Source organism: Lygodium microphyllum, chromosome 6 (assembly GCF_053477565.2).
Source record: "Lygodium microphyllum isolate KBCC chromosome 6, Lygodium_microphyllum_v1.1.10, whole genome shotgun sequence".
NCBI lineage: Eukaryota > Viridiplantae > Streptophyta > Polypodiopsida > Schizaeales > Lygodiaceae > Lygodium > Lygodium microphyllum.
Window position 1 is genome coordinate 147,162,230 of NC_141140.1, and position 27,609 is coordinate 147,189,838.

At 44.7% G+C, this 27,609-nt stretch overlaps 1 long non-coding RNA gene across 1 annotated transcript; it reads left to right on the plus strand.

The window, feature by feature from the left end:
• Nucleotides 1–23,715: 23,715 nt before the first annotated feature.
• Nucleotides 23,716–25,706, plus strand: LOC148035268 (uncharacterized). Its single transcript, XR_015691230.1, has 3 exons — nucleotides 23,716–23,841; nucleotides 24,723–24,808; nucleotides 25,633–25,706. It is a non-coding gene; the product is annotated as an uncharacterized LOC148035268 (long non-coding RNA).
• The last annotated feature ends 1,903 nt before the right edge of the window (nucleotides 25,707–27,609 follow it).

A 27,609-nucleotide genomic window follows, 5' to 3' on the forward strand; every position in this document is an offset into this window, starting at 1 on the left:
CTAGGATTAGTAGATAAGTTAGAGAAGAGGCCAAAGAGGGACATATACGGATACTGGGGATGGGCAAAAAGAAGGTCTACACAAATGATGGGATGAGCTTGGCTGACATTCTTGACCCCACTATCCGATTGCAAGAAAAAAAAGGTCCATAATCTCTTCTCAAGCCAGAGATATAATGCTCTCATGAGCACAATAGGAGGAGCCTTGCAGCAAATGCCTTGGACGAGGTAAATTGAAATTTCTATGTCTGAAAGACAATACAAGTGTCAACAAAGGTACTAGCCATAGTGCCAAGGGTAGCAAGAGGGGAGTCTTCAGCTCTACCATAACAAAGTCAGAAAGAAAAAAACTTGCTTCCAAGGCTTCGACCATAGGATGTGGAGGAGTACTAACAACCATAATATAGGAGGCCTTGGGGGAGGTGGAAAGAGAAGTGGTAGAGGAAACCGTGGAGTAGTCACCTCCAAGAGGAGCATCGCTTCCCCAGCCAAGCGAGCCTGCCTATTTCACTCTTGGCGAAAGAACAAGGGGAGGATGAATCCCACAAGGATCAGCATAACAAAACAAAAAGAGCTACTAATGAGAGAATGGTTGATTGACCCACTCAGTAGCAAGGAACTTCGAGTTAGAGGATAGTCAGCGCAAGCAGTAGGGCTCAAAGCTATAGAGCTAGGATGGGAGAAGGAAGACCACTCTTAAAATCCCCATAAGAAGAACCTGGTCCATCTCTGAAGAAAACAAAGAACTATGGAGGGTGGAAGAGGAATAAAAAAGGCTTGAAGAAGAGCGTAGAAAGAAACAAGAAGGCAAAAGAGGCACGACCAAGACCGGCGGTGAAAGGCAAGGGTAAAACCCTTGTACATACAATTCCACAAGTCATGGCCACCCCTATAATCACCCAAACACAAGAAACTACTGGAGAGCAGTCAATGAAAGAAACATCATGGATTGGGTGTAGTATTTAGTGAGTAAAGTGCAAAAAATTGCACATGCCCCTAGCAAAGGATCCCCCCTTGCAGGAATGAAGAGGCCAACAGCTAATGCAGAATCACTCCAAGGGCTCAAGGTACCTCATGTGGAAGTGTCAACTATTTCGGTGCCTTTAGCCATGCATAACATTGTAGAATATGATGAATTGGTAAAAGAGCTTTAAAGCCAACTCAACAAGATGATGGAGGAGAAAAAGGCCGTGCTTTGCAGCTTACAAGGTAGAAAGAATAAGGGTAGTGACCATCTTAAACAAGGAGGCGATTGCACTAAAAGAGGCCTTAAATGCAAGGGAAGGAGAAGAGAGCTTAAAGGATTTGTACGATGAAGAAAGAGACAACTACATTGCCCTAGAAAACATGTGCACCTTCAACTCCAAGAAAATAGGGCCTAGAGTTGAAAATTGAGGAGTTGAAAAGACATAGAGAGGAGGCAAGGAAAGAGCTGTATGCGACAAAGACTTAAAGAGATAAGGAGACCACGAAGAAGCTAGCAGAGAGTTGCAAAACCAACTTCAAGTAGCTCTCCACGAGAAAGCTATACTAAGGAAACAAGTAGAACGCAAAAACCAAGAGCAACAACAAATGCACACATTGTGGCAAGAACATGAGTATGTGATTGCCACTCTAGCCCAGTACCAAAATCAAGGGTTAGAGTAGATGAAAGAGAAACCAGAGGAATGGGCAGCCAAGAATGAAGATAGAGTCAAAGACTTAGCTTACCGATTGGCCCATTTTGAGGGTGAATGCCTCTTGGCAGAGAGTAAAGCCACAACTGTCAAGACATGAATGCTAGAACAACAACTAGCCTTTGTAAGAATTGTGTTGAATGTTATGCAGTTGAGAGAAGAAGAAGCACTGAAGGAAGCAAAAAGAAAACTAGAACTAGCAAGGAGAGCATTACAACATGGACTCCATACCAAGGCACCCAAGCCTAGCACCAACTTGAGAGTAGAGAAGCAACGAGCCTATCGAATCTTAGCTAGCTTAGCCTTATAGGAACTCACCTTGCTAGGGTTTGGGGAGCTAGAGCAGCAAAGTGCAGCCTCCTCCGTAAGAGCCAATGGAGTCGATCTAAGAAGAAGGACCCAATTTTGAATAAGACCAACAAGAGGAAGACCAAGTATATGAACCAAGCCCCCCTCTGTAGCCACAAAAGCACAACTAGAATAGCAAGGGGAGGAAGCTATACCACATGAAAGGATGGTGGAGTGAGATAAAAATGTAGAGAACAGGTGGAACTAGCTTGCACGAAGCTCCAAGCTAAGACAACACAAGTTCCATAAGTGGCCATCCCTCAAAGCGAGGAGTGCAACCTTGTGAACTGGGGCCAAGAAGTTGAAGTATTGGAGCAATGGAAAAACTGTGCCTACCCTTTCGATTTCTCCTTTACCTTCCCTCGTACATTGGATAGGGTACTATCTCCAAGGGTGGTGGAGGATGTCATAAAGCTCTCAAGGCTAGGAAGGAGATGGCTGGAGGAAAGAATGATACACCCTATGAGGTGATAGCAAAAATCTGCGGATTACTAGGAAGACAAGGTAGTGGAGGTACCCCAAAGAGTGGAGGGATATGAGGCCCAACCTCCTAGGTGGCCTTGAAACACCTAGGACTCTAACTCAGAGGACTGGATGGCTTTCTGTAGCACCTTACTGTATGAAAGGGATGATCCTACCTACATGCCCTACTCGAGGAGGATTGGAGTTGACTTCAATTGAGAGGTGCATGGTAGGTATGACTTCTCTTTGATCTACAACGTAAATGCCTCAATCCTTGAAGAAAATGTGATCTTCACCAAAAGGGACTTTCATCCATCCATAGTAGGTTTCCTCAAAGATTTCTCCTTATTCCTCGATCCCGCATTCATCACCACCTGTAACTATCTCCGTCTATTGTGAATATTAATAAAACAAAAACCTACTGTAGAAGAAGTGTAGTTACCACCCCTCTTTTTAAATATCAATTCTAGAATAGATAGATGTGCAATGGTGTGCCTCATGATGAGAATCACCCGCTTGCCAACATTTTGTATGAACTTATTAGAAGACATGAGTAACAATAGATTCATTGGATGTAACCACCTGTTTTTGGCATCTACACCACTCAATGTAAGAGCTGACTTGAAGGGGTGTCTACAGAGCAGGGCCTTCCTAAGCAAAGCCCTTAAGCTACCACACAACCTAGCCCCTCCTCGTCAATGGGATGCCACCTAGTGTGCTCCCTTTATAATTCAAAAAAAAGATAAGAAAAAAAAAGAAAAGAAAAGAAAAGAGAAGAGAAGGAATAGCAAAAGCAAAAGACGAAAAAAAGAAAGGAACAAAGAAAAGAAAAGAAAAAGAAGAGAAAGAAGTGGAAAGAAAAGGAACACACCTATGAAATCAACCCATTTGTACTCTATGAGCACCATGATCACTGCACCTAGGGAATACCCTAGCCCACATCACAACTTAGGGCACATCAAGGGCAAGACACATAATTGATAGAATTTTCTGCCTATGTCACTCACAACACCTCCATTTACACGAACTAGCTCCTTAAGTGTGGGACAACACCTTAGGCTTGTCGACCCATCTCCCAAATCCACTATCACATGCATAGTGCATTGCACAGTATGGTACACACAACCCCCTAGGAAGTGCACTCTTTTTCTTTTTAGAAACATTGTACACAATGATGCAGAAACCAATCATCTATCTTTGCCATCAGCAACCTCCCAAACTCACTTAATAGAGCGTTCCCAACATGCCCACCTCCCCAACAACCTCAAGAATCATTCTTCATCAACCCTCTACAAATTCAGCCTATACCATTAGATGCCATGGGATTGGCACCCATCTAGGAGGAGGTAATGTTACCCACACCCTTGGAAGATCAAGATGGAAATTTTTTAAAAACGGCAATCCCAAGGCAAGAGGAAAATGGAGGAGAAAGACACACACAGAAAAAATCTGAAAACATGAGGTGCAGGAAAAAGTCTCAAATGTAAAGGAAGCACACAATAATAAGCGCACCATGATATGCTAGCAAGAAAAGCATCGAGCGCATTGCAATTCATTTTGTAAAAGAGTGCCAAGCTTTCTTCTATGAGTCTTCTATGCAAATTGTAAAGAATGAGATGTGCGGGTTGAGGCCTACACTAACAGGAAGGATAAGAAAAGAGAGTAGAGGAATGAACAAAAGTCGGATTAAAAATGGGATGGCTACCCAAGGAAGGGATAAGGCATGTATAAAAGTCAAAAAATTAATAAAGAAGCTCATTATTGTGTGTGGCCAAACTTGCTATTTTCTTGCCTCTTGCTCTTACTTCATTCTTGTGCATGAGAGAGGGAGAGAGAGAGGGAGTGTGAGACGGGGAGAGAGTGTGTGTGTGTGAGTGAGGGACTGTGGAGAAGCTCTTCTTCTCCTCTCTTCATCAACTTCTTCTTATCTTTCCCCTTCTTGCATGCACGACTATGGAGGTTGAAGCTCGGAGCTTGGAGATGGAGTTTGCTTAAGGGCGCATCTTGAATCATGGAGCTATCAATGGATTCGTGGGAGGAGGTACTTGATTAGATTTGAAGGTAGTTGTAGAGGTGAGCACAAGCTCAACCACCAAGACCCACGAACTGCTTATTGTTCAAGCATTTCAAGCAAGCACTAATGGCTACCTCTCACATAGCCGATGCGCTATCCCTCTCTACGAGTGTAGTAAGCTTACCTTGATGCCCGATTGAGTTACTTCCTCTCTCAAGCACTCCGATAGCTCCATGATTCGTGATACAAGCTCAAGCATCCTCAAGCCTCTTCCTCCAAGATCCATCCTCCATAGCCACGTGCGAGACAAGAGAAGAGAAGAGAAGAGAAGAATAAGAGAGGAGAAGGTGGAGAGCTTCACCTCCAAGATCCCTCACTCTCACAAGCTCACTCCCTCCCTCAAGCTCTAACAAGCAAGCAAGAGAAGAGAAGGAGAGAAGAAGAAGAGTCCACTTTGCCACACACCAAAGAATGAGATCTCATTCATCTTTTAAACTTTATATACAAAGCCCTAAATCCCATTTGGGCGCTCGTCCCCTTTTTACATGGTCGGTCATAGCATAGGCCATTTTTTCATTGTCATCCTATCTTCCTAGCTTCCTTCCTACTACCCATCTACCTTTGCAATATGCATGGGTGGGAGCCCAACACTCGTAAAATAAATCATGGTGTGCCTTGTGCTCTTTTACAAAAGTACTGACTTGCGCTTTTTCTTGTGTGCCTTTCTCCTTGATTTAGGACTTTTCTGCACTTCTTGTGTTTCCATATTTTTCATGGCGTGCCTTCATCTTCCATTTCACTTTTTCCTTGGCCTTTTCCTCTGCTTTAGAGTTTCCCGATGTTCCACCTTGTTCATCTAAGGGTTAACAGTATCCCCCTCCTAAATGAGTGCCAGTCCCATGGCACTTACTGGTGGTGAGAGGGACGATGGTGCTAGGTGGCCAGGGGCTTCTTGAGGTTATGGACATACCGTGTTGAGGGTGTGTTGGAGGGTGTGTCCTATCGTTGATGTACCCTAAGCATGAAGTGGAAGATCAAAATGAGGCTAGGGGGTTAGGAACGGAGCTAGTCGGCCGGGGCCACCAGATATACCTAACTTGAGAACCCCTAGGTGCAGTGGCTGTGATCAATGGGCAGCTTGTAGCTTTTTTTTAAAAAGTTACATAGTTGTCACAGAAGCTAGTCTTCGTCATCGGAGTGAGGTGGAGAAGGGGGCTTAATAAATTTACTAAGGAATTAGCAGCTTTGGAGATACCCCTTGAGGTTAAGGCAGACTTGAAGGGTGGTGGTGGAGAGAAATGGATGGTTGTAGCGGGTGAAGCGGCTATCATTCATGTCCTCTAGTAGAGCTAAGCAAAATGAAGGCAATAGAGCGGCTCACATCATTAGTCAAGCCATCACGCAACTATCTATAGCGTTAGGATCAAAATGGAGCACTAGGAGGCCATGTTCTTGTGGGGTGGGGTCTTGCCTAAGAAGTATCCTAAGCAATCTATGGTAATTACAAGTGGTAATAAAAGTAGGGTGAGGGCATGAAGAGAATGCGTTAGTGAATTGGATTAGGGTATCATACAAGTTTTTTTATGTGAAGATGAGGGCATCTTCATATGTTGTACAATGAGGATTATAGATTACATGGAAGTCATAGCTACCGTGGACATTGAAGTCAAAATCCACTCCCACCCTTCGAGGGTAGGGCATAAAGGTTGGGTTGTTCCATTCGAAGGATTGAGTGTTGTAAAAGGCCATCCAAGTGTCCAGGTTGGTGTCGTAGACCCTTCTTCTCCATATAGGTTGGCATTCGTAGTTGGACACAGACCGTGGCATTTCAAAAACTTTATTTTGCCAAAATTTGGCATCTTTTGTGGTCCATAATATGGGGTTCTGCTTTCTCTCTTCCAGCCATCTTTGTTCGAGCCTACTTCCGACGTTAATCACCACATTGAACACTCTATGCAGGGTGATGGGGAATTGGAAGTTGAGGTCCTGGCCATTTCTTGCCTCTCCTAGATTATAAGGTCAGCGTGGAAAGCTACCAGGTCATCGTCCTTGCATGGTGGGATAGTCGCATGGGGTGCCCTCACTCGGCATTCCATTTTCTCCTTGTCTCCTTCACCATTTACTTCCTTTTTTCTCTTAGTGTAGCCTTTCTTTCTGTGGAGATGTCTGCATGTTGCTGCTCTTCAGGACTTGGAGAAGGAGGTGGTGGGACAAGCTCTTCTTCATGTGGTCCCACTTCAAGGTTCACGTTCACCTCCCTCTGCCGGCTTGGCTCTTGCTACTCCTCTTCGAGGAACCCAAGTGCATCCACTTCTTGTGAGGTTAGGCTTGCCCCAATAGGAGATAATGGCATTGTTCATCCAGGCTTGGGCTCACTCCACTAGGTTGTGGCGACATCTAGAGTCCGGCCTTCAGTGCTCTATGAGCCATTCCTAGTTTCTTCTTCACGGCCACCATAGAATCTCCCTCCTCTGCTTGGGTGATGTCCAGCAACAGGGTATTTAAGAAGGCACATTGTTGCATTGGGAAGGTCATCTAGGCAGCCTCTGCTCTGCTTTCCACAAGTGTTTTGTCTTTCTCAGCTTGAGCCAACAGACGGTGTGCCAAGGTTCTTATCCCTTCTTCAGCATGAATTATCCACTCTTCAACTCTCTTCGTCATATTCATGGAACTCTCCCCTTGCATGCATGCTAGAGATGCTATGATTAACTCTTATTCTTTCCCTATATTAGTGAGCTCTTCCTTCTCTTTTTCCAAGTGTTCAATCTCTCTTTCCAGCCTTTCCTACTCATCTGTTTCCAAGAATACTCTGACAAAGAGGTCTTTGACCTCTCGGTGGTGCTCCTCCCATTCCTATTCCCTCTCTACTTCTCTTTCGGCCAACTCTTCCATGCATGATTGAACTCTTTGCAGTTGGGCTTCCAAATCCTGGTGCTGCAATATCAAGGTTTTATATTCACACTGTAGTGCCACCAGTTCTTGACTTTCATCTTCAAGTTATTGCCTCTAGGTTTTTCTCATTTTCTTCCTTAACGTTGAGGCTGGCCTTCACCTCACTTATTTATTTTTGGTATGCAGTGATTTGCCAAGTCTTTTCCAATTCGAAGGCCACCACAGACTCCTTCTCAACTTCAAACTCAACCACCGCTATTCTCTTTTCCTCCTTGGCCTTCTCCAATTGGGAGAGGAGCTTTGCAACATAGTTGTCGTAGTTAGCGGATGGCGTCATAGTTGTGGGGATGGGAGTCATGGAGGCCTCCACCCTTTGTTGCTTAGGATCCTACCTTGATTCAGCATCTGCTACTGCTGCTAGTCTCTTCTGCCCTACAATTGGGGCTTCTATGTTTTCTGACTGTGCTAGCTCTTTGTTGATAAAATATTGTACCCAAGCCATAAGGTTAGTGGTATCTACCATGGCTGGGGTGCTTGGTGTTGTTGTGGTGGTCGAGGTAGTGGGCAAGAGGGTAGACGGGGTCGGGTCGAGTGTGACTTTGCCCTTTCCTTTAGGGATGGGTGGAGGTAAGTCTTCTGACACTTGGGCATTGGTTCTCGGCATGTCCTACCTAGGCATGCTCATTGCTGCTAGCTCCTCCTACTTGCATTCCTGTTGTATGGACATGTGCACTGCTTATGCCAAATCCTCCTCTTCTTTCTTTCTCAAATCCTCTTGTTCAGCAGCTTTCCTCCTCCTCTCTTCCTTGGCTCTTTTTGACTTAGCTTTGGCTTTAAGTAGGTCCACTTCCTCTTTTTTCTTCCTTCTTCCTCTTGCATCTTCTTTGTCATCCTCTTTTTAGGCATCTTCATCTTCCTCTTGCTAGATTGAGCTTTTCGCTTGCCCTCTTCTTGACTAAATGTCCTTTCACTTGATTATTCTTCTTCTTGATGAGGGGTGACCTATTAGGTGTTTCATCCAATCCTCTTCTCCATCTTGCTCCTCTTTCATCGCCTCTTTAATAAGGGTGGTCAAGACTCCTCCATACCCTATGAATGAGGCCTTGGTTGAGGGCCTTTTCCTATTGACTCCCTTTGATACTGGGGATTCTCCACCTACTGGTCTACTTCCAAGGGCTAGCATCGTGGCTGATTGATATATGGTCTTCCTGACATAGGTGTTCCAATCCACTTCATGTAGTGAATGCGCCACCACACTCTTTAGCACGAGCACACTAATTCTATGCATGAGCAAATTGTACCTCAAGCTAGAGAAGAGGGTGTGGATCACCTTTGATTGCAATCTGATCTCCGCGTCGGGGATGTCTTGGATGCTTATGCCATCATTTGTTAAGACATTTTCCTTTTCTTTATCCTAAGCATGGCATAGACGTCTCTTTTGTGCCTCTTCTCCACCTTTGGTTCCAATCCCAATACCTTTTCCACTAAGGTCTTGCTGAGCGAGACCTGCATCTGCTTGGTTCCTTCCCTGCTTGCCAAGGACACTATCCCACTCTCCTTGTCGGGGTCATACATCCTCAGGAATTCCACACACCTAGTGTGATCAGGCTCTTGTCCAAACTATTTGATATACGTGGTGAGGTTGCACTAATCCACAATCCTCCTAATAGCTTCTTCGTTGGTCACCACCCCTTCAATGTTGTGGATGATCCTAAACCTGAGTTGGTTGTACTTTTGATTTTCAAGGGATAGGCCGTACTTTGCTCTTTCCTCTTTTGTGAAAGGTAGGCAGTGGGCTCGATCTTGTTGCGACATCCTCAGCTCTTGTCATAAGCCATGGTTTGCCATTAGTGCTTTTCCACCTAGCTTTACTGAAAGAAAAGACTTCATGCTTGGCAAATAAACTTATTTTTTGTACATGATTAGACTTTTTCCTTCAATAGTTTAAGTCCATTGCTTTCAAGTTTTGTTGTCAATTCCTCAATTACAAGTTGCTTTGTCCTACCATTGAGGTCCCTCATGTCCCGGATGTGTTATTTTCCTTTATGGTTCTTGTTATGTGTTTTGGTTTGTTTCACCATACCTCCCCCTCTTGGAATTGAGAAGAATCCTTCCTAAGATTAAGGGGCTAGAGGATGAGGGCCGTTCAACACACAATGTGAGTGCTTTACCTTCACATGAGCTAGGTATAGAAATTCAGATTATACTTGAGGTTAGCATAGCTATCCATGTCGAAAGGGCGGATGCCTATGTGCGTAATATAAGTGAGAACGTCAAGCAAGAAGTCACTAGAGTCCATTTGACTAGTGGCATGCAACTCCTCCTCAGTGATGATGCAATCTAAATACATATTTCCTCTCAATGTGTTCTTCTAGGGGTCAGTTATGAATAGAAGTCAAAACCCTATAGGAGGTTGGAGCGACATAGGTTGGGTTGTATTTAGATGCCTTGATTATGTGCTGTTGTTCAGTATTGGCCATTATTTGGTATCCCTCTTGCTCCATTGCAATTGTAGAGTGTACCATTTTCACAAGAAGGAGGAGTTGTGGTCGGTAAGTGTTCAATATTCAGATCTAGAGCATGGCTATGGCAGCTTGTAAGCATAGACTAAACCCATGATGACATTAACTAAAGACTACAACTATTACACAAGTGAATTAGGTTCCAAGATGGAAGCTTGGACTCATAAACACAATCTTGTGTAGGACTGACAAAGACAAGACAATTAACTGAAAGTACAAAGCATCATAACAATGTATTCATTCTATATGAAAAGTGGTAGTCAAGTACAATGCTTTATAGTTGTTGGATGGCTACAGTTTTCCTCTCTGTGCATATGGGATTCAATTTGCTTGCATATCCTAAGCCCAGAACTGCCCCATACAAAGAGGCTACAATAGGTGTGATTGCAAATATCTCAACACCCCTCCTCAATCACAACCAGAAAGTACAAAGTCTATAGAGCTTTTAGTGAAAGTAATACCTTTAAAGTATGGGCACACCATAAACATGGCAAAACACCAGAGGCTGTCGTAGAAAAGGCTAAGTGTGGGTACCACAAACATGATGGTCATCCAGAGGCTGTAGAAGCAGGGGCCTTAGAGAGGCTGTAGTACAAGGCTATATGAGGATTTTACAAGCTTATGATAAAGACATTTGGGCTAGGAAATACAAGGCTAAAAAAGTTAGTAAAAATAGGATCAAGGACCGTGAGGCCCTTGTGGTTTTTAACATTTCTTTTGACATAGATCTTCGATTCATTGCAGTTCTTCTTGTCTAGCTTCCTATACTTATGCTTCACTTTGTTTGCCACTTCAAAGTCTTCATGATTTTTATGCTTATTCTTCTTATTCTTTTTCTCTTTGATCTTTTGTTACTCTTGATCTGCTTCTTCATTGACTTTGCTTGCACTAGTTATATGCTTCTTCTTCTTCTTCTTATTCTTTTTTATCTTTTGGTCCTCTTGATCTACTGCTTCATTGACTTTGCTTGCACCAGTTGTACGAGTCTTTATGTCCATGTCCCCCTCTAGAAAAAGTACCATCATCTTTGAGGCAGCAAAAATGTCTTCAAAATCTTCAAATAAATTCATCGATTGCTCTTTAAAACAAGTAAATCCATCCATCCCTACAAGAGAGTCTTCCATGTAGTTGAATTGAGCAACAAGAGTAATATTACTCTTCATGAGAAGCATCTTCATAAAAGACTTGATTTTGCTCATTCCCATGATGGAAATCAGCTTCAAATGACTGAGAATAACCAGCAATGATTTTATCTTTGTATGTGTCAAAAGACACAAGCAATGGCAGTAAAGTATCAAAAGATACTAGTTTGAAATTTGATGTTTGTTGCTTGAGTTTGACTTGATGATCTTCAAAAACTCTTCAACTTACTCTCCTTGCTAATTTGATGGTTGAATACTTGCTGAAAACTTTATATTAGAGTGGCCTTGGATTGGTTTAAGTGGCAGGAGAGAGAAAATGAAGGAAAAATGAGCTTGAAGGTAAGTGGCTATGGCTGTCCTGTCAAAACAGGGACCAGCGAGACTGGTAAGTGAGCTCCCAGGAGCTCCACAGGTGGAATCTGCTCAATCCCTTTAAGATCGAGGACCCTCACTAATGGGTCTATGTTGAGTGTTGAAATGACTTGTTTTTTGGCTGATTTTTGTTGTTTTTGAGAGCTGAATGGTTGATTTTATGAGATGATTGATTGGTTTAGAAGTGGTTTGAGAGTGTTTTAGATGATAATGATTGTATTTTGGAAGCTCATGATGTTTATTGGTGGTTCTGTGATGTTCTGATAGGTTCTGATAGGTTCTGTATACCTTCTGTTTTGCTCTGTTTTGCTCTGTTTTGTTCTGATTGTCTTCTGTGAAGAGGGATAGAGTATTGATTGATGAAGAATGAGATATTGTGAAAGCTTATTGAATGGTTTGTGAGAGATTGGAATGATTTGAGAATGAGTTATGTGGTTTTGATGACCTTCTGTAACCTTCTGTAGGTCTTCTGTAGAGCTTCTGCTTCTGTTCTGTTTCTGTTCTGTTCTGTACTGTAGCTGTTTTGGTACTGTTCTGTAGTCTGTTCTGTATGCTTCTGTATGTGTTCTGTGGAATGTATGTGTGACTTCGGGAAAGTTTTCTAGCCTTGGAAAGAGGTGAATACAAGTGCAAAAGAGCTGAAAGAAGTGGAAGAAGTAGCTGCCAAAGACTCAAGTGAAGACTAGAGTGAAGTGACAGTAGTGAGCTATGAAAGGACACTGTAGTGGCTCTAGTGACTCTTCATATCAGACATACCTCTTGGGAGGGGTATCCACGACCTAAGAAGGATTAATGAGAGTGATTTTGAGAGATTGTAGTGAGGACATAATGTATTATTGATGGAGAGAGAGAGAGAGAGTCAGAGATAGCCAATTCTACTCAAACAAAGTGATTGTATATGAGAGATTGAGAGAGAAGACTATGAAGATATTGAAGATGAATACTATGTGATGTATTTCCATTCAAAGATGGTGTATTCCTTTGCTTTCTTTGTTCTATTGATAGATTTTGTAAAGATATTGAAGAATATGGTTGATTCTATTAAAAACCGTGGGAGATCTACATGATGCTGCATGAAGATTTGTTGTGCCTGGTTTTCTTTTTTTCATTGTGATAATATGAAACATGATAAACAAGCTTGTTGATGTTACAAGATAGATTTTCTTGCAAGAGAATTCCCTTTTCCTTGGTGTTCCTCTCGGGGCTCCATGTTTTTGGTGCGCAGCCGAGGAATCTTGCCATCAACAAGCACCAGAAGAGGCTGAAAATGAAGGAAATGGCGTTGCCAAGAAGAGAAGAATTCAATGGATGTTTGTAAAATTCCTTCTTCCACTGAAGAGTTGGAATTTCTCATAATCAAAGCCACTTTCCACAAGAAGTTCATCCCACAATGGCGGAAACACATCACCATCATGATGCATGCTCTATGTGGTGGACAGTTTCCTCTTCCTGTTGAAGCAGCAGAAACTTGCATCTTGGTGGCAAACTGTTTGGGAACAAACTGAAGAGCAGAAACAGAGAGAATGACCATCCATGGAAGATTTGGCATTCATTGAAAAGTTTCCAGACAACATCAAGTGGGAGATTGTGAAGAAGCTTCAGGAGTCTTGGTCTGTAGAGGTTCACAAAGACAAGAAGGAAAAGAGTTGGAATTTGTTCGTGGACGCTCAACAGCAAGATACATGGGATGCTTGGTGTACTGATAATCTTTTGTTTGTTCAATTAGCAACCCACTGGAAGTTGGTAGACAGAGTGTTTTTCACAACATACACTATTGTAACCATCAGAAGCTGGCATTATTATGATGATGGCACCACCACCATGCTCAGACGTATGCATTTTGACACCTTCAGAACCGAATACCTTCCTCTGTGCAGTGGCATGAAAGCAGAATTCAGGGACATTGAAAAGAAAGAAGTAGAAGAAATGTTGGCAAGAGAGTCCTCCAGAGACTGAAGCTTTCTGTTAACCCTCTGTGGAGCACTAACAACATAGGGGAGCCACACCCCTGATGAATGACGCAATAAAGAGGCAAGCGTTAGAACGAGTCCAGAGGTACGTGAGAAGAGAAAAAGCAAAAATCAAGGCTGAGAACGAGCTAGCAGCAGAAGCCGCCTTTGACGCCCTTGCGGAACTCTTTACAGAAGTCCCAATGGCACATCAAGCCCTTCCTCCTCCTGCTGGAGGTCCACTTTCAAGCCAGATCCGTCCTGGAAATATTGATGACAGACCAGCAAATGTAGTCCCATTGCCAGTTTTTAAGGGAGAGTACAATGAAGACCCCGATCTTCATGTAGCAGAGTTTATGGTAGCGTGTGTGGCTAACAATGCCAGAACCCCTGAGCATTGGTTAGCAATATTCCCCGCCACTTTCAAGGGCGCGGCGTTTCAGTGGTATGAGAGACAAGCAGCAGGAACTTTTGGCACATGGGACGACCTGAAGTTGGCCTTCCTCACTAAATTCAGGCGTGAAGGTTTTGAAGAGCGGATGCGAGAGGAATTTATGAACCTAAGTCAATCCTCTGGAGAAAGAGTAGAAGCTTATGTCTCACGAATGGAATCTATCCTGAAGAGATGGACTAACCATAATCTAGATGATGGCATTCAGAAGGGAGTGTTTCTTAGAGGATTACAACCAGAAGTCCGTAAGTTTGTGGAGCTGCAAAGACCAGCCACCCTGCAAGCTGCAACAGAAGGTGCAAGACTGTACGATGAAGTGGAAGCTCGATTAGCAATGAATACAGGAAGAGGAGTCCTACCTCCTCTAATGTCAGGAATTATGTATCCACCAAATGCAATTCCAAGGACTGTTCCCTATCCCTACCAACAGATGCCCCCAGTATCACAGTACAGTGCACCAAATCCACAGTGGCCACAATCCATGCCTCAAATGGTGGCTCAACCACAACAACAATGGTCCCAACCAATTTCCTCAATGACAAATCAACAGCAACAGTGGAATCCTACCAACTGGAGCCAACAGCCAACAGTTCAAACATGAGCACTAAATCAGAACTAGAACAGAGACCCCTCTGTACCAGCCCAACCAGTTTATGCAGTGATTACAGAAACTCCTCAAAACCCTCCTGCCAGTACGTCAGGAGGAGAAAGCTTGAAGGATTATTTATCCAATTCAGTTGCAAACATCAAAAAGGAGTTGATGGATGTGATCACAGAGCAACTACAGACGTTGAAAGTGAACACAGCAAGCATATCCAACGTTGCAGGAGCAGGAAGAGATGTGATGCGGTCAAATACTTGGTGTGGTAAGTGTCATCAAGCAGGCCATTTAGCCACTGAATGTACACGAAAACCAACCATCCCTGGAGCCTTCTGTTCCTACTGTTTGCGGAAGAATCATACAGAGGACACTTGCTCTCTGAAGGAGATGCATGATAGGAGAAGGAAGGAAGAAGACGCAAGATTTAACTTGCTGGAATCCAAAATGAAAACACAAGATATTGGACCCAAGCCTAGAGAGTTTGGTCTTAATTTCGGACCCAGAAGATTTCCTTCCCAAAGTTACAGAGGAAGACAGTCTGGCGGTGGTCAGAGATCAGAAGTGGAATGTTACAGATGCGGAGAAAAGGGACACATCTCACCAAATTGTCCAAATCCTCGAAGGTCAGTGGATTACAAGCCCTTATGCAGTCGATGCAAAGGAGAAGGCCACACAACAAAAGATTGTCCAAGCCCAGCCCCAGTGAAAAACAGTGCTACTGATAGTCCGGCCAAGGCCCAAGACCCTACCTCCAATTTAGTGGAATTGGAAGTTGCTGCCATTACGCGTGCAAAGCAGAAGGAACCACCTATCCAGAAAGAAAATAACCCTCCTGCCAGAACAGTGAAGTTCAATCTTCCACCAGAAGAACAGAACAGAATAGAGCCTAACAATGCCGTACAGAGCCCTACAGTGCCACAGAGAGTTACAGAGACAGGACCAGAGGTCCAGGATACAGAAGAGGAGGCAGTGCCACAAGTGGCAGAAGAAGCTCCTGTAATTCCTCTGTTGGAAGAAAGAGGGAAAATGAAAATGGGTGTTGCCCCATTCCCTAATCGGTTAGAGAAGCCAGTGGATCCTATTAAGGAATACAATCTGGTCAGAGATCTAGATACCTTTAGACCAAACCTCACATTCCGACAATTATTGATGTTGTCTCCCAGTTGCCGAAAAAGGTTCAAAAGTATACTGACAAGACGACGTGGCTTAAGGATTGCTCCTTCAACAACAACAAAGTCCAACAAGGCTCCAGAGCCTGTAAAAGAAGTGGATGTAGCTAATGCTTTCCTAGATCCAGGTACTCCAGAGACTGGCGTGTGGATAGAAGGCTGCTTCATTGCAAATGCACTGATTGATGGTGGTTCATTAGTGAACATTATGACGGATGTTACAATGAAGGATTTAGGCCTACAAGGAGTGCAACCCACCCAATGGCTCATCAGACTGGCGGATCAGAGTAGAATCAAGCCTTTGGGCATTCTCCCATATGTGAAAACTACAGTGGCTGGAAAAGATTATTGGCTGACCTATTTGGTGGTGAAGCCAAACTCTTATGGTACATCCTATCCTCTGTTACTGGGCAGAACATGGCTTTTTGAAGCCCGAGCAAGGACGGATTGGTTCAAAGGAACTTTGACCTTGGGCAGAGGACCCAACAAAGTGGTGCTGAAACTGTATGGTTCTCAAAAAGGACATGGCTCCACCTCCTTGGAATTATCTTCTGATTCCCCTAATGAGGCTACAGATGGAACGTCAGCAGACGAAGATGCTGTCAAACAGATCCTTCCCAAGAAAACAGTGGCACATTCCTTAACAGTGGATACTGTAAGCCGACTTCCAAAAGATGCAAAGCCATTATCAATGGGTGAATACTTCGTGCCTGAACCGGGAATGACTTCTGAAATCACTTCTGATAGTGAGATAGAAGCATGGATGTACTGCTCTCCCTGTTACATGGCCATAGCAGAAACAGAGACAGAGACAGGAGAGGAAACAGAGAATCTGTTCTTCTGTTACATAGCTCCTACAGAAGCAGAAGCAGAAGCAGAGACAGAGACAGAGACAGAAGAGGATGAATATGATATGTACGAAGAAGGTGATGAAAGTGAAACATAAGAATCTATCCCACCTGAAGAGGATACATTTGAGGAAGAAGTTCCAGAAGCATCAGAAGCCGATGAGCTCATGCTATGGGACAGAATGGTGATGATACCATTTGGTCTGGTAAATGGATCTTCTCATATGCAAAACCTTTATAAGGAATGGATTAAGAAGAACAAGCCGTCTTTCAAGAGTGGCTCCTGCCGTCCTAACCCATCCTTGCCAAAGAAAGATGATGATGATGCACCATGCCAACAAGCACCAGTCCCACAAATCCAACAGGCATCAGAGGGTCCCTGTTATGTGACGTTCTTGGATGTGTCATCTTCAGAAGAGGAGTCTTCAAGCCAAGAGGTAATTAATTTTGAAACCAAACCCGAAACGGCGCTTATCCCATTCCAACGTCTTAAGGAGCAACCTAAGTCTCCACCAAAAGAAGAAGTTAGTTTTAGTGGGACATCCGAAGAGGATACCACTCCCTTGAAGGAGTCGGATCTCTACCCAGAAGCAGTCCGCGGGACCTTTATCCGTGAAGTAGAAGGTGAAAGGCAGTTAACCTTTGTGGATGCAGAAGGCACTGAACGCCACTTGAAGGTGGGTAGCAGCCTCCCAGAAGAGGAGTTGTCAACCTTGTACAATTTGTTGAAAGAAAATTTGGACGTGTTTGCGTGGTCCTACAAAGACCTAAAGGGGATTGATCCCACAATATGTCAACATCATATTGACTTGGAGCCTGATGCCAAGCCAGTACGGCAACGACAGAGGCGAATGAACCCGAATTATTCCACATTGGTGAAAGCGGAGCTGCTGAAGCTTCTGGAAGCCGAGTTCATCTATCCAGTGGCAAATAGTGAATGGGTTTCACCCATCGTGGTTGTACCCAAGAAGAATGGCAAATTGCGAATATGTGTGGATTTCAGAAAGCTTAATTCCAAAACGAAGAAGGATCATTTTCATATCCCTTTCACAGACCAACTGTTGGACACAGTGGCAGGACATGAGCTTTATTCTCTTTTGGATGGATTCAGTGGATACAACCAAGTCCAAATCGCAGAAGAAGACCAATCCAAAACAACCTTCACCACAGAATGGGGGACCTATGCTTACCGAGTGATGCCATTTGGGCTCTGCAATGCCCCTGCTACTTTCCAATGAGTCATGATGGCTGCATTTCAAAATCATCTACACGACTTTATCGAAGTATATTTGGATGACTTCTGTGTCTATAGTTTGATCAGTGAACACTGGGGACATTTGGAGCAATGCTTTGATCGATGCCGGGAGTATGGGATTTCCCTCAACCTTGACAAATGCATCTTTGGGGTTTCTTCTGGAGTCCTGTTGGGCCACATTGTCTCTGCACAAGGGATATCAACAGACCCTGCAAAGATTGAAAAGATTGCAGCTCTGACAGCACCCACCAACCTCAAACAGTTGAGGGGATTCCTAGGCCATGTGGGTTACTACAGAAGGTTCATAGCCCACTTTGCAACAAAGGCAACCTCCTTGCACAAGCTCCTGAGGAAAGATGCAGAGTTTACTTGGACAGAAGAATGTGACAAAGCCTTTCACACTCTGAAGCAGTGTCTGATTGAGGCACCCATTCTGCAACCTCCTGATTGGACGAAAGAGTTCCATGTACACACTGATGCATCTATTGAAGGCTTAGGCGCAGTCCTATACCAGAAGGGCTCCTCGAAGCTGGATCAACCGATCTATTATGCAAGCCGAAAAGTCACTGATAGGGAACGGAACTATACAGTGACCGAGCTGGAGTGCTTGGCAATGGTGTTTGCCCTGGAGAAGTTCCGCCACTACCTCCTATCCACCCACTTTAAATTTTATGTGGATCATGAGGCCCTGTCCTTCTTGATGAACAAAGCATATGCGAAAGGACGTATGATGAGATGGCTCCTTTTGTTCCAGGAGTTCGACTTTGAGGTGATTACTAAGCCTGGTCGTTCCCATGTTCTGGTTGATCATCTGTCGCGTATCCCACAAACTGCAGACGAGGAGCAGGATGATCCAGACCTCCCTGATGCTTCCCTATTCTTGGTAGAAACTGTAACTCCCTGGTATGCAGACATTGCCAATCTGATGGCAACCCAACAGTACCCTCCTTGTATCTCTAGTCGGGAAAGGAAGAAGCTTATGCTAGAATCAGCCCCCTATACCTTGTTAGGCGGTGCACTGTACAAGAAAGGCAAAGATGAAGTGCTTAGAAGATGTGTTGCAGGAGATGAGATTGGGATTGTTCTGAAGGCTTGCCATGACGAGCCATGCGGAGGTCATTTTGTAGGAGAAGCTACAGCCAGGAAGGCTCTGCTCGCAGGATATTGGTGGCCTACCATTCACAAGGATGCCTATGATTACTGTAAAAGATGTGATGCTTGTCAAAGAATGGGGAAACCCACCAAGACAAGTGCCATGCCACTGCAACCTATCCTTCCTTTGAAGCCGTTTGAGAAGTGGGGCATCGACTTCGTAGGTCCGATCGATCCTCCCACCAGAAGGAAACAGAGCCGATACATCCTCGTATGTACGGATTATGTCACAAAGTGGTGTGAAGCTAAAGCCCTAAAGCGGGACGATGGTAACAGCGTGGCCCTGTTTATGTATGAGAATATCATCACCCGTTTTGGTAGTCCCTTAGAGCTGGTAAGTGACAGAGGCACTAATTTCCTCAACAAAGTCATGGAAGAGTTGACAGAGTTGTATAAGATCTGCCATCGCAAGTCCACTCCTTATTACCCCAGAGCCAACGGCCAAGTCAAAGTCACCAATCGCATCCTCTGCTCGATTCTGACAAGAACAATTGCCGCACATCGTCGTGATTGGGACGATCGACTTACAGAGGCCCTCTGGGCGTACAGAACCTCCCATAAAGCAGCAACAGGACAAACACCCTTCCAGCTGGTGTATGGTACAGAAGCTGTTTTTCCTGTTGAATTGGAACTACCCTCTTTGAGAGTGGCCATCAAAGAGTGTTTGGGGGAGGATGATTCACTGCAACGCCGTCTCCTGCACCTCGAATGTTTGGACAAAATTCGTAGGATGGCTCTACAATGCATGGAAGCCACGCAAGCTCGACGTAAGGCTTACCATGACAGTTTCATCAAGCATAAGGAGTTCAAAGAAGGTGATTTGGTCCTAGCCTATGATTCATGCTTTGGCAAGTTTTCTGGCAAGCTCCAACAGCGGTGGATGGGCCCCTATAAAGTACTTGCCGTCAACCCTAATGGTTCTGTCCAAGTGCAGACCGTTGATGCCTCTGATGATCCCTTTCTGATCAATGGATATCGCTTGAAGAAGTACTTCCCTCCTTGGGGATCTTGACAATTATGGACACTTGATCCTTTCCCTCGTTGGCGCGGCACTGTACTTCTTATGATGTTACTTCTGATAGCCGTTCTTCAGTCACTCCTGATGAAGTGGACGCAACCCTCTGTCCCCTCAAATCCCCCTTCCAGCCTTGATCTCTTATCCTCTATTTTCTACCAGCGACAGTGGCGAGGTGGGTTCTGAAAAATGGTCTTTCTACCATTCCTTTGCTCAATATTGAAAAAAAAAAACAAAACAAAACATATCGGTCATGGGAGAAAAGGACTTAGGTCCCTGTCATGCCGACCTATTCTTCGAGAAAAGGTGGAAACACCCTCGGGAATAGGGGAAAATAAGAAAAAGAAAAAAACCAAAGAAGAAAAAAAAACAAGAAAAACAAATCTGTCATGAGAGAAAAGGAAGCAATTCCCTGTCATAGCAGGCCTCGTTCCAAGAAAAGGTGATAAACACCCTTGGGCGAGAAGCTGGCTGTGGAAAAGGTGGTAACACCCAGCAGTCCAGAAAGTGGATTCATTGATTGATATCCCTCGGATCCAATTCCGAAGCTGCCTCCCTTGGTACGCTGTGTCTTGGGTTTTTTTGCAAAGTGATTACCTGTCCTCTAGCAGACGCCATGTTCCTGTCCAATACAACGTTCGATTTGATGGCTACCTCCCTGGGTACGCCTCTTTAACAATTGATGACGCAATCTTCATCGACAAACAATAGAGTGCTGTGAGCTTTCATCCTAACCGGATGGGGATGTGAGTATGGGTTGCCCTCTTATAACTATCCACAGAGAGTGAGACAGAGGGTGGGGCGAGAGACCAGTCTTTTCCCTTCAAATCAAATGAGAGGTGAGTAGTGTGAATGAAGTGTTGCACGCACGGGATAGGCCTCTCAATGCACAAAGCACAATTTGTTTCTGTGCACTGCACCATAAGGCTCCCTGGCCTTCCTTCTCGCACCGTATGCCGGCACAGGGCGGGATGCATAGTTGCACCATCAAATGCGCACAAGGCATATAACCTTTGCACAAGTGACTGTGAGGATTACATCAATGGGTTTCAGGAAAAGGCTGCCCTCCTGTATCTATCAACAGAGAGTGAGACAGAGGGTGGGCTGCGTATGACTGGAGTTTCTTCAATCAATTACCGAGAGGTGAGATTGAGGGACGTTACGACACTTGGAGTCAGGTATGTTCCCGTTTCCCTATGCACCCACGGGATGGGTCTTTGCTGTCATCACAAGACACATCACCCTGTTCTGTACACTGCACTGTAAGGCTCCCTTGCCTTCCTCCTTGCACTTATGCCAGACGGGTTGGACGCACTACTGCACCATCAACTGTGCACCCTGGCATACTCCTGCACCATTCCCTCCTGGTCGATTCCTCAACCGGGTATGAGATATGGGTTTCAATCCTTATTCCTCGGGTGATATTAGTCATGGGGTGAGTGACTGTTCTTTCATTTCGTTTGAGTGATTGTGAGTTGAGTGCCACATTCCTCATCATCGACGCATTTCCTGTGATTCCTTCCATCAGCTACCTCCCTGGGTGCTGCTGCGTGGTCCCTGCCATGACGAACGTGTGCTGTAAAGATGCCTTGGTCCCTCCAGCGCCGACAACCACACTAGACGTGCCATCGACACTCAACCTTGATTCTTGCCGAAACGGGCCAAGTTTTTCTAACCCTACAACTTCTGTTTCTTAGTGATGTTCATGTTTTAAGTGTGGGGAAGTTAGTGGATGGTTTGTGGCGTGGTCCTAGGTCCCTGTTGCTCGGTTAACCCTGTTCGTTAAGGTCTTAAGTGTGGGGACGCGTCCCTGCGCGTCTACATTGCATACCCTTCTGCATATGCCTTAACTTGTTCATGCATGTATGCCATGCCTTGCTTTTACCCTAATGGGATTCCTTCCCACCCACCCGGTTATGTTCCACCCACCCTTGGGGCTGTTCCCTTGCAGTTTTCCTTCATTCCCTGATTTTGAGGTTTTTCCATGTGAATGTACCCTCCGTTCACTGAAGTCCAAATCCAACTTTATAGCCCTGTTCCTCCCTTTGAACTGATCATTTTTCCTTTTTACCTACCTTTGTTCCGGTGCACGGTTTTTGAGTTATTAATTTTTGAAGCATTTTGCGCAATTTAGCCGGTTTTCCATGTGAACGCACTTTTCTTGCTTCGGAACTATGCTCTGATGTCATAGCCCTGACCACCACTTTTCCCTTGACATTTTTTCTTTTTATTCCGCATCATTCCGATACACGGTTTGTCCATTATTAATTTTTCAGTTTTTTAAGACTTTTTCCTGCGTCTTTTTGCTATTTTTCCATGTGAACCTGCCCTATTTGCATCGGAATTCCAATTTGATCTGACAGCCGTGTCCCCTGTGCCTTCCCCCACCTTTTTCCTTTTTCCTCCACCCTTTTTTGACTTTTGAATTTTTACGTATTAATTTTTAAATCAATTTTCGGGCGTATTTTTGGCATTTTTCGCATGTGAACCCCTCCTACTTCCACCGAAACTGCGCTTTAACGTGATAACCCTGTGCCACCCCTTCCTGCGGACATTTTTCCTTCTTACTGCCTGTCTTTCCGGTGAACGGTTCGTCCGATATTAATTTCCGATCCTATTTTCAAGGTTGTTTTTTGGGTTTTTTCCATGTGAACGCGTCTTATCTCAGTCGGAATTATGTTTTGATGTGATAGGATTGTCGGGCACATCTTTTTGCCCAGTTTTTCTTTTTTCTGCACCTCATTCCGATGCACGGATTTTTCGCTATTAATTTTTAATTGCGTTTTTTGGTTCGTTTTTGGTGTTTTTTGCACATGACCGCCCTTTCCCCCCCCCCCGGAACATCCGTCCCGTATTTTCCTTGTTTTCCCCCTGTCGTTCTGTCCACTTTTTGTTTTTACGCTATGTCGTTTTGACGTCCGGATTTGGCGTTATTAATTTTTCCTTATTTTTACGTGTATTCATGCGCCCGTTTTGCGCGTGAACGCGCCCTTTTTCGATTTTACGCGTCTCCACGCACCCCGGTCGTGCCCGTATGACCCGTACCGTCATCCCAGCGCCATTTCAATCCCGTCACGGCAAATTTTTTTACCCCGCCCCGCGCATGTGCACGGACGGGGGTATGTGCCCTTGGGCCTTGCCTAACCCCCTTGGCCCAACCTCTACCCCCCCTTAGCCCAACCTCTACCCCCCCTTGGTCCCTCCCCTACCCTGTGCACCCCCTACCCTACCCTACCCTTGTCCCCGCCCATTCCCCCCAACTGTCCACCCATTCCCCCCAACCGCCCGCCCATTCGCCCCAACTGTCCACCCCTTCCCCCCAACCGCCCACCCCTTCCCTCCTTCCCTCCCTCCCTCTCCCTCTCCTCCATTGTCACCTTCTTCTTCCCTCCTCTACCTTCTTCTCCTCCCACCTTCTTCTTCCCTCCTCTACCTCATTCTCCTCCCACCTTCTTCTTCCCTCCTCTACCTTCTTCTTCTGCCGCCTGTCTTCCCCTCCTCTCCCTCTCTTCCCCCGCCGTCGTTGCCCCCCGTTGCGCTCTGTGCCGCCCCCGTTGCAGGTCGACGCCGTCGCTACTCCCCGTTGCGCTCTGTGCCGCCCCCGTTGCAGGTCGACGCCGTCGCTGCCCCCCGTTGTGCTCTGTGCCGCCCCCGTTGTAGCCGACGCCGCCTCGCACTCCTCTGTGCCGCCCCCCAGCAGCCGTCGTGCGCCGCCGTGGAGTCAGCCGCCGTCCCCGCCGCCCTTCTTCACCCGTCGTCGCCGCCTCCCTTCCGTATGTCGCCGCCTCCAGCTGCAGCCGCCACCCGTGAAGCCGCCCAGGAGCCGCATCGTGCGCCGCCCGTGGAGTCCCTGCCGTCGCCGCCGCGACATCCGCAACGCCACCGCCTGCAGCCTCCCTCCCCGCCGTCACCACCACCTCCTCTCACCACCACCACCACTTCCCCTAACCACCTCCTCCACTAACCCTACTCAGGTTAGCCACTAACCCTAGTTAGTTCAAACTAACCTAACCTAACTAGGACCACTAACCCTAGTTAGTTCAAACTAACCTAACCTAACTAGGACCACTAACCCTAGTTAGTTCAAACTACTCCTAACCCTAACCCTAACCCTAAATTAACCCTAACCCTAGCTAGGTTAGTTTTAACTAACCATAGTCAGGTTAGCTGACTTCACCTAGTTGCCTAACCTAGCCTAGTTGACTAACCTAGTTAACTTAACCTAGTTAACTTTACCTAACCTGCCTAACCTACCTGACTTGACTTCCTATGACTAACCTACCCCCACCCACTAACCACCTAACCATAGTTAACTTAGTTGACTAACCTAGCCTAGTTGACTACCCAACCCTGATTAACCTAACTTGACTAACCTGACTTGACTTGGGCAGACTAACATGACTTACCCCCACTAACCAGACTTAATTGACTTATTCCTACCTGACTTATTTGATTAATATGATTTATGTGATTTAATTAATTTCTAACTTAATTTTTCCATAAAAAAATTCAGAAAAATTTCTAAAAATTCCTTTTATTTTTTGCCAATTTTTGGGAGTGTGTCCGATGGAAATTGCCTACCCTAAAATTTCTGAAAATTATATATTTCCTAATTAATCCCCTAAATTGCCAATAAATGTAGAAAATTCATTTAAAATAGTAAAAAATTCTAAAAAACTTCTAAAAAATTCTAAAAAAATCCCCTCACCTCCCTTGATCATTTTCCATTTATTCAACCATAAATAATCACAACTTAATACAAAAAAATAAAAAATAAAAAATAAAATAAAAATAAACAACCAACACAAACCAAATCCACACATCCGCTAAGGTGTTGTTGTTGTTGTTTCATCAGTGGTCTTTACTTTTCCTTTACTGGATTCACTTCTTTTGGGAGACTCTTCCGTGCGCATTTCTGCATTACATACACACCCCTTCCAGGTATTTATTTTATGTGCTTTATTTATTTTCATTTTCCCCCTTAATCACAAATTAATTGTTAAAATGAACCCTTTAATTCACCCACCATTTCCACGCGCATTCGCGCTACACACACACATTCTTTTTAAATTAAAATAAACCAGCCGTTCACTTAGCACGCGCTACGTGCGCTACAGAGGCACTTTAATTTTTAATTACAATGAACCAGCTGTCACATGAGCACGCGCTGGCAAAAAAGCGCTCCACATCACCTTAATTTGTAATCAATGAATTGCATTTAGAGACCCAGTCGGGAATCGAAGTCCGGGAATCGAATAACTGCACCGTTTCACCTAATAATTGGTAATTTAAATTACTAATAAGGAACCGCCGTTTTCTTGTTAAGGTTTATCACTTAATAAAAATTCACTCATTTTTAATAATTGATTAAAATCAACCCTTCATTAAATTCATTCCCCCCTCACTGCACTTACTTCCCCTTTTTAATGAACCGTTTCGTGGGATGGGTATGCGCAGTCATTAGAGTTGTTTTCCATGGTCCAGTCTTGGTTTATCACAGATATAGTTTTTATATGTGTCGGATGTGGTCTTATTTTGGTTTCCTGTCTTAGTTACGGTTACGAGTATGGTATGGAGTTTTTTTCTTTTGTTGCCTGATACGGGGTTCTGGGTGTTTGTCTGATGCATCGCATGAAGCTTTCGGTCGCATTTGTCTCAAGGTCATGTCAAATTTTTTCTAGGATGTGGTTTGCTTGGGGTTAGTTGGTCGTGTCACGTTTTATTGGTTATTCTCTTATCCTTGGTTTTTGTCTGTTGCTTTGCAGGCATTCTCCTTGATTGTCTGTGTTTGTGGTGTGTGTGTAACCATCTGAATGGCGCCTTCTCATGCTCCTCCCCCTATCCAGTACGTCCCATTAGTTAGTAGGGATTACTCTTCCCTACTTACTTTTGAGCCCCTCACGAAGGCGGGACTTGCTGCTTTTGTGGCCACTCCTTTTCCCCTGCTTCTAGAGGATCCGTCATTATGTGATGAGTTCCTGGCCTCTTACAGCAAGAAGACTGGTGTAGTCCAAGGAATGTCTATGACTTTGACATCTCGAGGCTTAGGGAAGGCTCTGTCTCTTCCCTTCAAAGGTGAACCTTTTGTGACCACTCGTCAGCTCTTCTCTAATGAAGAGATTCTCAAGCTGTTGTAGAAGCAGACAAGGGAAATCCTTGATGTGTCAGTTCCTTCAGGACAGGTTTATGCCTGCCAAAACGCCATCCCATTATTTGTCCAAAGAGCTTTTCACAGCTTCCAGGATGGTGCTGAAAGGAGTTGCTATTGATTGGAGCACTTACCTCCTCACTAAAATGGATCAGCATTTTGTTAAAGTCACCAGGGGTAATGTTACCAATGTCACATATGGATCATATTTGTCTGCCTTCTTGATCTATTCAGGTTTACAGAAGACTGTGCCTCTACCTCCTCCATCAGATCCAGTACCTCCTCCTCCACCTTCAGAAGAGTCAGAACCCATTGACATAGAGGATGATGATTCTCCGCCTCCCCTGGTCATACAGCGCAAACGCTTGAAACGGGTAGCGAATAAAGCCCCTTTTGTACTTCCTTCAGTACCTATCCCTGCTACTTCTGGCAGTGAACTCCCTGGGTATCTCACTTGTAATAACCTGTTCCGAGCACATCGAGAAGGATCCTTGGAGATCTCAGTTCCTTCCCTGAACAATCTCATCTCAGGAGATGCCATTCCTTTCCTCTGCAAGGATATTCAAAGTTCCATTGAGTTGTCAGTGACAGCCTGTGTTCAACAGCTGTACGCATCTTTCTATGAAGAGCTCATGCAGTCCAAAGACCAGTTGCATAAGGCAACATCTGAGTTAGCTTCTGCTAAGGATACCCTAGCAGATTTATTTAAGCAAATGGAACAGCAAACCCAACTGGTTACCACCCAAAGCGATGAGATTTCTTCATTGAAGACCCAGTTACTCGAAGCTCAATCACAAGTTACTAGCCTTTCAGCAGAGAAGGAGAGGATATCCAGTGAAGCGACGGAATTCCAAGTTCTCTTAGATGACAAGCTTTCAGCTTTACAGATGGCTAATGACATAGTGGTATCCCAAGCCTCTCAAATCCAGGAGTTGCAAGATCAGCTTGCAAAGTCCCGCTCTGTTCCTCCAAGCCCTGATGTTCCCTTGATTCCTTCTCTTTCACAGTAGGATTTGGCTGTCCTACAGAGACAGGCTACTTTGTGCCCTCTATTCCAAGATAAAGTGGAAAGATTGCAGTCCAGAATGGACTTGTTATGGTCTATCTTTGAACAGTTTCAGTAATATGTCTTACCAGACCATTCTTTCTTTGTCCACTACCACTTACAGAAGTTGGTCTTCTATATGAAGCTTTCCACGATGGATTTACCTTTTCCAGAGGATGGCTGGAGTGGGGCTTGGTCTGTTGAGTTGTTGACAGAGGTAGTCAGAATGGTTTTTGAAGATTCTGTCACACCAGATACCATGTTGATGTCGTACATGTATCTCCGAGGAGATTTGTTAATTCCAGATGAGGTAGATCTGGCATGGTATGTGGGGGATGTGGTCTTACAGGCTGTTTTATATGTCAATCATTTGGAGTTGCGTATAGCTGACATGTTCCAAAGTTATTCCTCCAAAGTAGCTGATTGTCAGGATAATTCGTGGCATCCCATGATTGATTCAGTGGTCCTAAATCAAAGACAAAACACAGCTCCTACCTTTGCCCAGAGTACTAACCAACTGAGGATGGATCTCTTAACCTATCTTTCCAA